The following is a 7639-nucleotide window of genomic DNA, read 5'->3' on the forward strand; positions in this document are numbered from 1 at the left end:
TTCTGCATTAAAATAAGTCGCTAATTATCACAATATTTAACAAAAGAGTACCTTCGGCCTAACTTAGAACTCAAAAAAACGTTACCTGTAAAGCACAAAAAGGTGAACTTGTAAAGTGCCTCAAAAATCATAGTAATTTTTTAACGAAAAAAGTTTAACAATTATATAAAAAATAACTTCTCCGTTATGCGTTTCATTAACAAAGTAAACAGAGTCGTCCACTTGATCGACAAATTCCTCAGTCCCGCAAATCCCGCGGGATCCCACTTCGAATTAGACCCCTTTTTGCAGTTGCAAAGAATAGTATTAAGGAGCTTCTCTGGTTCAGATGGAAGTACTGTGTGGATTTGTTCCAATACATTATCAATTAGCTTCCAACCCCATTTTTCTGGGTCCAGTTGATTACTAAAGCCATACTTGCACCTGATAATATACTTGATAAACATGTTCTTGGGCAGAAGCTTTAAGTAACTTTTTTGGAGTCCCCATACTGAATGAAGAAAACGAATTCCGTGGGTTATTATGGGTTCTGGAGCAAAGTTGATATTTTCAAAAAGTTTGGCGGTGTAATTGTCTTTTTTTTTAAATTATTGCTTTCCCAGTACTTCCTCATCATATCCTCCATGGCGATAGACAACATCCCCGCCTAACTCCTGTTCCTATTCCAAACCATTCAGTCATGTGATCACCTACCTTCAGTGCCACCTCCTGCTTGCTGTCCAAGTTGCTGATCAGCCTTCTTGCTCTCCAATCCAGCCATTGTTTCTTAAAATTTCTAACAATTTTTAGTATTTCATACAATTGAATGCCCTTTCCAGATTTACTAGGCACAGACTTATAGTTCTTTTTCGTTCTATACAAGGTGTTTCGTAATTGAATGTCAATATTTAAGAGGGCGATGTTTTGGTCCATTTTAAAAAGAAAACTTCATACGAATCTATGTCCTAAACGTCTTAACTTTTGAGATACAGGGTGGTAAAGTTTTCCAAAATAAATCATTTATTAATTATATCTGTAATACCACTTTAGATATTTTAATGAAATTTGGCATGTATGTACTATGTATCCAGAGGCATTTTTTAACGTACCACATTTTTTAATTTCCACCAGTGGCGTTCGTACGGAATTTCACATGTCCATTTTGGCAGACATTGATGGTAAAAAAAAGAAAGAGAGAGATTTATACAGAAAAGGCCGATAATCACATCTACCTGTCTATTAAATAAGCCATCATTTACATTTGATAACCAAGAAAGACCCAAAAAATTTCTGGAACTTTCTATAACGTTTAAATAAAATGTTAGGACAAAACAACCTTGACCGCTTTCTCGTATAGCACAATAAGTCTCCATGCCGTTACATAGACTAACGACATTAATAAAATGAATTACGGAAAATTAATAACACAAAAAGGAGACCACCGCTTGTCCATCTTTAATTAGGATTTTCCGAAAAATTTCTTCCCTGCCGGACGAAATAAAATACAAGCATATCCATATTGTTGCAAAATATTTTTTTATTTAATCCGTTTAATAGAGCCCTAATGAGGGATAGAGCTTCTTACAATAAAGTGCTTCAAATACCTTGTCCATTGACTCATAGCGGTATTTCAAATAAGTAAGGAATACTCGAAATGATTGTCCGTTCTTGAGAGTTCAATGAATATATGTTGCACATTGAATCTTCAATAACCATCTTAAATTTGCATATATATGTTGGAGCACACGACGAACTTCGCCGTTGGTTGTTCTATTTGAACATACGCCATAATGTCCATAAATACAAAAACAAGATGCCGAAATTTGGCAATGTGATGTAATTGTAGTGTGGTAAATAAGTGCCATCTATCAAGGAAGTTTGCAGAAAGAGTAAGAAATGTAATGGCTTCCACTTATGTGTGTTTTGTAACCTTTGTGTTCATGTCTAATAAAGCAAATCGTTAAAGATAAACGGTTAATATCTTACTGTTACGTTATTTGGTTTTGACCCACGACATCGCGACAAATTATGTCCAATTTGAACAACATTCCGGAATAGATTAGTTAATTTTAATGACCAAATAAATTGATTAATGCAAAGCGTTTTACGTTTTTACTTTTAACATTTAGACCACTATCAGATCCAGATGAAACAGATCACTATCTAAAATAAGCACATAATATTGTATTTTTTTACTACTACGCCGCATTTAGAGGCATCGATAAAAAACGGAAATACATCTGAATTAAATTAAATAATTATCTGATAGACTTTCGAACAAGGACCCTTCATAGTTCCAACAGTTTAAATCCAGTGATTAGTGAAATGTTCGTACGTATATTTCAGAAATAAGTTCCGTTTTTTAATCAGAGAGGGCAAGTCACTGGTTTTTTACTATCAAAAACCATTTAAACTCATTTATATAACGCGTTAGTAAAGCTGACTGATGCTGCTGCTCCATTGCAATTTTTTCCAACGCTCTCAGATCTATTAGTTATTTAGCAAACCCGTATATAATTATCAAGTAAAAATAATTACCCCCATATTCACACAAAATTAAAATTTTGCATCACTTTAGAGCAAAATCCCTATGCACGAGTAAATAAAGTAATACTCAACTCTCTATTAACACTTCCTGTTAATTCTGAGTGTCTCCATATTCAAACAATCTAGAGCATATTTTGTAAAATAAAATTATACAATTAAGAACAGTACTTTCACTGAAATTAATTAAACCATCTGCAAGTTAGCAAATTGCCGCATTAAAGCTTTTCAAATACGTATTCAGCAAGGCGTAACACAGTTCTCCATTAACGTTTTCCTAATGGTGCTCGGGTCTCTATAATAATTGTAATTACAAGTTCGTTATTAATTCAAGGCTTTTAATTGTTGCACCATTTCGAATTGCATGCCGTGGTTTTATCGCAGAGTTAAAGCAATTAGTTGTTTGCTTTTAAAATGCAAATCTTAAAAAAAAACAACAAATCTTTTATAAAAGGTCCAATTAAATGTACATAAAAGGCCATTCGATTTTGAAAATGTTATGGGTTTGATTGGCGATAGCTATTGTTATATTTAACTGTGCGTTCCTGATCGATCGACATTTTACGCATTTATTCTTAGCGCCATAGTGTTTAAAGAATAGAACTACTAAGCTAGCGCCTAAGATACGATAAAAGTTTCTTAATGAACTGATTGATGGTTGCCAGCGGGAAAATTTTTCACACTTATCCGTTTCGTGATTGTGTAACAATTTAAATATGTGAAAAAAGTGGGTCTAACTTCTAAGGGCACAATTTACAAGAATTTTTTGTACTGCTTATTTCGTCGTCAAAATGTAATTTCTGTATAAACTAAAAAAGAACTGGCGGTTGCATTTCTGCACCCCCTGTCTGCGCTGTATTTTGCATTACCTATTAGCTATAGATTATATCTGAACGATTTGGGGATAGAACCAATCTCAGTTTTAATGAAAATGTATTAATCTAAATCGCTAATTTAAAATTTTGTGCTGCGTCAGGTTAATGAGCAATTCAAAATTTTTTTTCTGATGGCACTCTAAAGTTGAAGCTGTAGTGTTCTGGAAGTTGTTTTATATTACTTTAAAAATCGTTTTTCTCTAAAATAGCAATACGTTTTGCTCGGGAAATTTTTCGAAAATGAACAAATCCCTTTAATTGTGATGATTTTCTCCGTCCGTCTGTTACCCGTCGAACTCGAGAACGGAAAAGACACAAGGCGATGTCAAACCTTCGCCAATGGATGTCTTTAAGTTCAAGGATCAGTGCTATTAAATATGATCCGGATTAAGAAATCGTGTTTTCTGAAATGTGAGCTTGGTGTTAAAAATTCCCCTACTGAAAATGGTAAATGCCACTCATCGTATCTTGCTGTTACTTGTTATGGTTGACTTTGAGCAAACGTAACAAAATTACCACGAAATTAAGCACACAGTAAGCTCGGGGCAAAGTAGAGGTGGGTCAGGGTGAATAATGGAGTTCTGTACACTAGCAAAAAATGAAGTGGCAGGAAGAAAAATGTAGTAACAAAGTAAAACCCGTATAGTCTCCACTTATCTTAGTAATTCTCAAAGGAGGAAAACAAGGCAGACCTTCGATATCCTTGTTCTGGTCTTGATAAGCAGAGTTGGACTGGGTCACTGCGTCAACTGGGGTCACCTGGGTCAACTAAATTAAAACTGGGTCACTGGGGTTCGCTGAGTCAACGTCATACTCTTTTCAGTTAGACCCAAGTGACCGCAGTTTTGACCCAGTGACTCAACTGACCGCAGTTTGAACCCAGTGACCCAGTTTGAATCCAGCGAACCCAATTTCACCCGAGACAATTCGACCAGTAACCTAGTTTGATCCGAATAACCAGTTAAAGTCAGTGCCCTCGGTCAAAGTGTACAGTTATGAAATAAATGAAAATGCTAGGTTTGTTGAAAATAAATACTCGATTGCTTGACAACTGCCATTTCGTATGTTTGCTTTTAATTCTGCCGTAAAAAAACTTTCCATGTCCCGAATTGTATTAGAATAATGTTATTTCTTTTTTGCTTCAGGGATTACCAGTTTGCTATATCAGGTGTTTCATTAAACATTTAATTTTTTTCTAACTAAGTTCAGCTTTAATCAATAAATCTTTTCTCTAAATACTTTCATTGACTACTTGACTACAACTATAAACAAATGCCATTTTGATTTTTTAGGTATAGTTCTCTTGATGAAATTGGGCTACGTGCTTGTTGGCGAAATATCATTGAGGAAGTTTTTTTTTTTAAATTAAAAGTTACTTGAAGATTGTTTTGGATGATACCTAACAATAAATTTACATTATGCTGGGCCACCGGGTCAAGACGGGTCCACTGAGGTAAGAGCCTGGGTCAAGCTGGGCTACAGGGTCAAGAACTGGGTCAACCGGGTCAAGCTGGGTCTACCGGGTCACCGGGTCAACTGGGTCACTGGGATCCACCGGGTCGTAAAAACTAAACTGGGTCATCGGGTCACTGGGTCACTCTATGCTTGACCCAGTCCACTCTGTTGATAAGTCAAAGAAATAAAATATTGCAGGAATAGAAACATAAACAAGAATCACGTTGTCACATCGGGGGTAATTTAATAACTGATTTGCACAATATTACAAAATGGACACTGTCCTTTGGAACACAATTCATTTCGATATACATATGTGGATACAATTCTGAGCAAAAACAAAAAAAGTTTCTTAAATTAATTTTCTAATTAATGCGCGATTTTGTAGAGGCGCTGTTAGAAACTCACTAATACCATGTTGTTATGTTATATTTAGTTCTTAAATATGTAGGTATACTTATAATTTGGAAGCCCATAACATTCATTAATAGTTTAAGAACACCGAAAGAATTTAATTACATGCACCATCAATCAAGCTCTCAATGAAATTTCGTGATTTCTATGTTAAACGGGTCGGAGTAAAAAAATAAACATGTGGAGCCGCACGCATTGTTATAATAATGTATTCAAACTACCTACTTAATGGCACGGCGCTTTTCTGTACCTATCTGTAAAGCAGATAACAACACGCAACAAACAAACAAGAGGGATAGTTAACGTCGACACTAAATCAGGTTGAATCCTATATCGTATTTAATACTTCATAAGAAATCAATAATAATGACATTAATTAGCAAAGCAAATTTTGACAACGACCAACGATCGTCGTACTAAATCAGTTTATTCGTCTCTGCTAATAGCTATTTATATATCAAGTAATAAACTGTCTTTTATGACGAGCCGTTTATATTTAGCCGAGCGAGCTTGCGAGCGAGGCCAAATAAACAAGGCGAAAGTCCCCATAAAGCCTAATTTTATTAGACGCGTATATTCAAAGCTTTATGTACGATCTGGCCAAACAACCCTTAAATGAAAAATTTCATTGTGAATTTCAATAAACGATAAATCTATACATCCATTGACACAGAATGTCAAGCAATTGGTCAAATATTTGTAAATACTTGGAATTTACCTTTGGATTGACACTGTCACTATTGAACAGGTTGCGGCCGTTTTACTTTATCATTATGGACTAGGCCATAAAATATTGCAAATTATGGCCGCTAATAAGCGACTAATAATCACCGTATTATGCAGCAGTCGTACATAAAAGCATTTATTTGTTACTCTGTCAGTTGTAAACCGTTAAATTAACAAGACAAAAACGCAAAGCGGGTAAACGTCATCTTAAACGCTAACTGACATTGTAAAACTGACCATGCTGACGTTGTACAAATTTTACAAGTTAAGTAATCTAGTAATTTCATTGGCCAAATTATGGCAAAGTCTCTGTTAACATAGATAATCATGATATTTTAGACATTTCTTCGAGATCAATTTAAAGAACTAATTATTTACGTTTATAAATGAGTAACAGAATCAAATATTGTACATTATAAAATACCGCCAGGTAATAAGTTTTTAACTGGCTTTCCTAGGAGATGACAGGCTCGCCTGACGGCTTCGCCAAGTCAACTTCCCTCCCTATCGCCAGTAAAAAACTCACTTACCTGGCTAATAATGTAAAAATACATTTATCTACTTTAGATGCCACCAATAACTAAATTTGTATACACAGCAATGTAATGTACTGTAATGTAAATAAGGTAGTAATGAACACCATTCTTCGTTGAGTGAATACAAATAAGTTATTAAGAATCGTAGATAATCTCTTCGGCTAGGTCTCCGTAATTGCAAAAATCTAATTTACAAAGCAACCGTATATCAAAGCTAATATCCTGAAGGATACATATAATCAAACTACAGGACTGAATCTTCGGAGTAACACAAGTAATCGTGGTAAATGTAAGATCAAATTCGGGTTCTCGAAATCGGGCATGTAAATCTTCGGTAACGGCAAAAGAAATTACGTAGGATTACAAATATCAAAGCGATTCACAGCTAATATTCTCCGCAAAAGGTTTCGTAATACTTGCAGTTAGACAAGAACAATTAGGTATATCTCCAGGTGTAAAATTTTCGAAGTAGGTAATGTTAGTATGGGAATGCGTATGCATGAAAAGAAAAGAAGAATGTGTACTCTAGTGGTGATCCAAAAGAACTAAGGGACAAAGAAAAAATACCTAGATTGGTTCGAGAATACTAAATTTAATTAAAGCGTTGAGTGAGAAACATAAAGAGGCGCAAACTCGATTAATTTAGAATGAAGGCTTATTCCCGAGATGTCACAATTATAATACTTCGGCGATTTCGTAAAGAAGTAGTCCGATGTCCGGCAAGTTGGCAGTAGCGGGTTATGTGGTTGGGCGGCGCCGGCGCGGCGTTTAGGTATCAGTCTTACACACTCACACCCCTCTCCCGCTGTAGACTCGTGGGGTGCTGGAAGCTTCGGCGAGTGAGATGGGGAAATATGTAATCACAATTGTTGCGCCTCTTTACTGTTTTTCTTCACTCACAATCAAACGAGTAAAATTCGAAAAGTTACTTTAAATGGAATATCAATTTTGGAAATATCAATTTGCCCCTCCTAAAAATTGCCGCCTCTAGGCGCGTAACAAGTCCGCCTTGTGGAAAATAACACCCCTGATGTAGTCCAAGGAGAGTAATGAAAAAACGAGAGCGAAGACGCAAAGACACCTTACTGTGCACATAAATGTTAACAAAGT

The sequence above is a fragment of the Photinus pyralis genome, unplaced genomic scaffold (genome assembly GCF_008802855.1).
Source record: "Photinus pyralis isolate 1611_PpyrPB1 unplaced genomic scaffold, Ppyr1.3 Ppyr1.4_LG2, whole genome shotgun sequence".
In the NCBI taxonomy this organism is placed as follows: Eukaryota; Metazoa; Arthropoda; class Insecta; order Coleoptera; family Lampyridae; genus Photinus; species Photinus pyralis.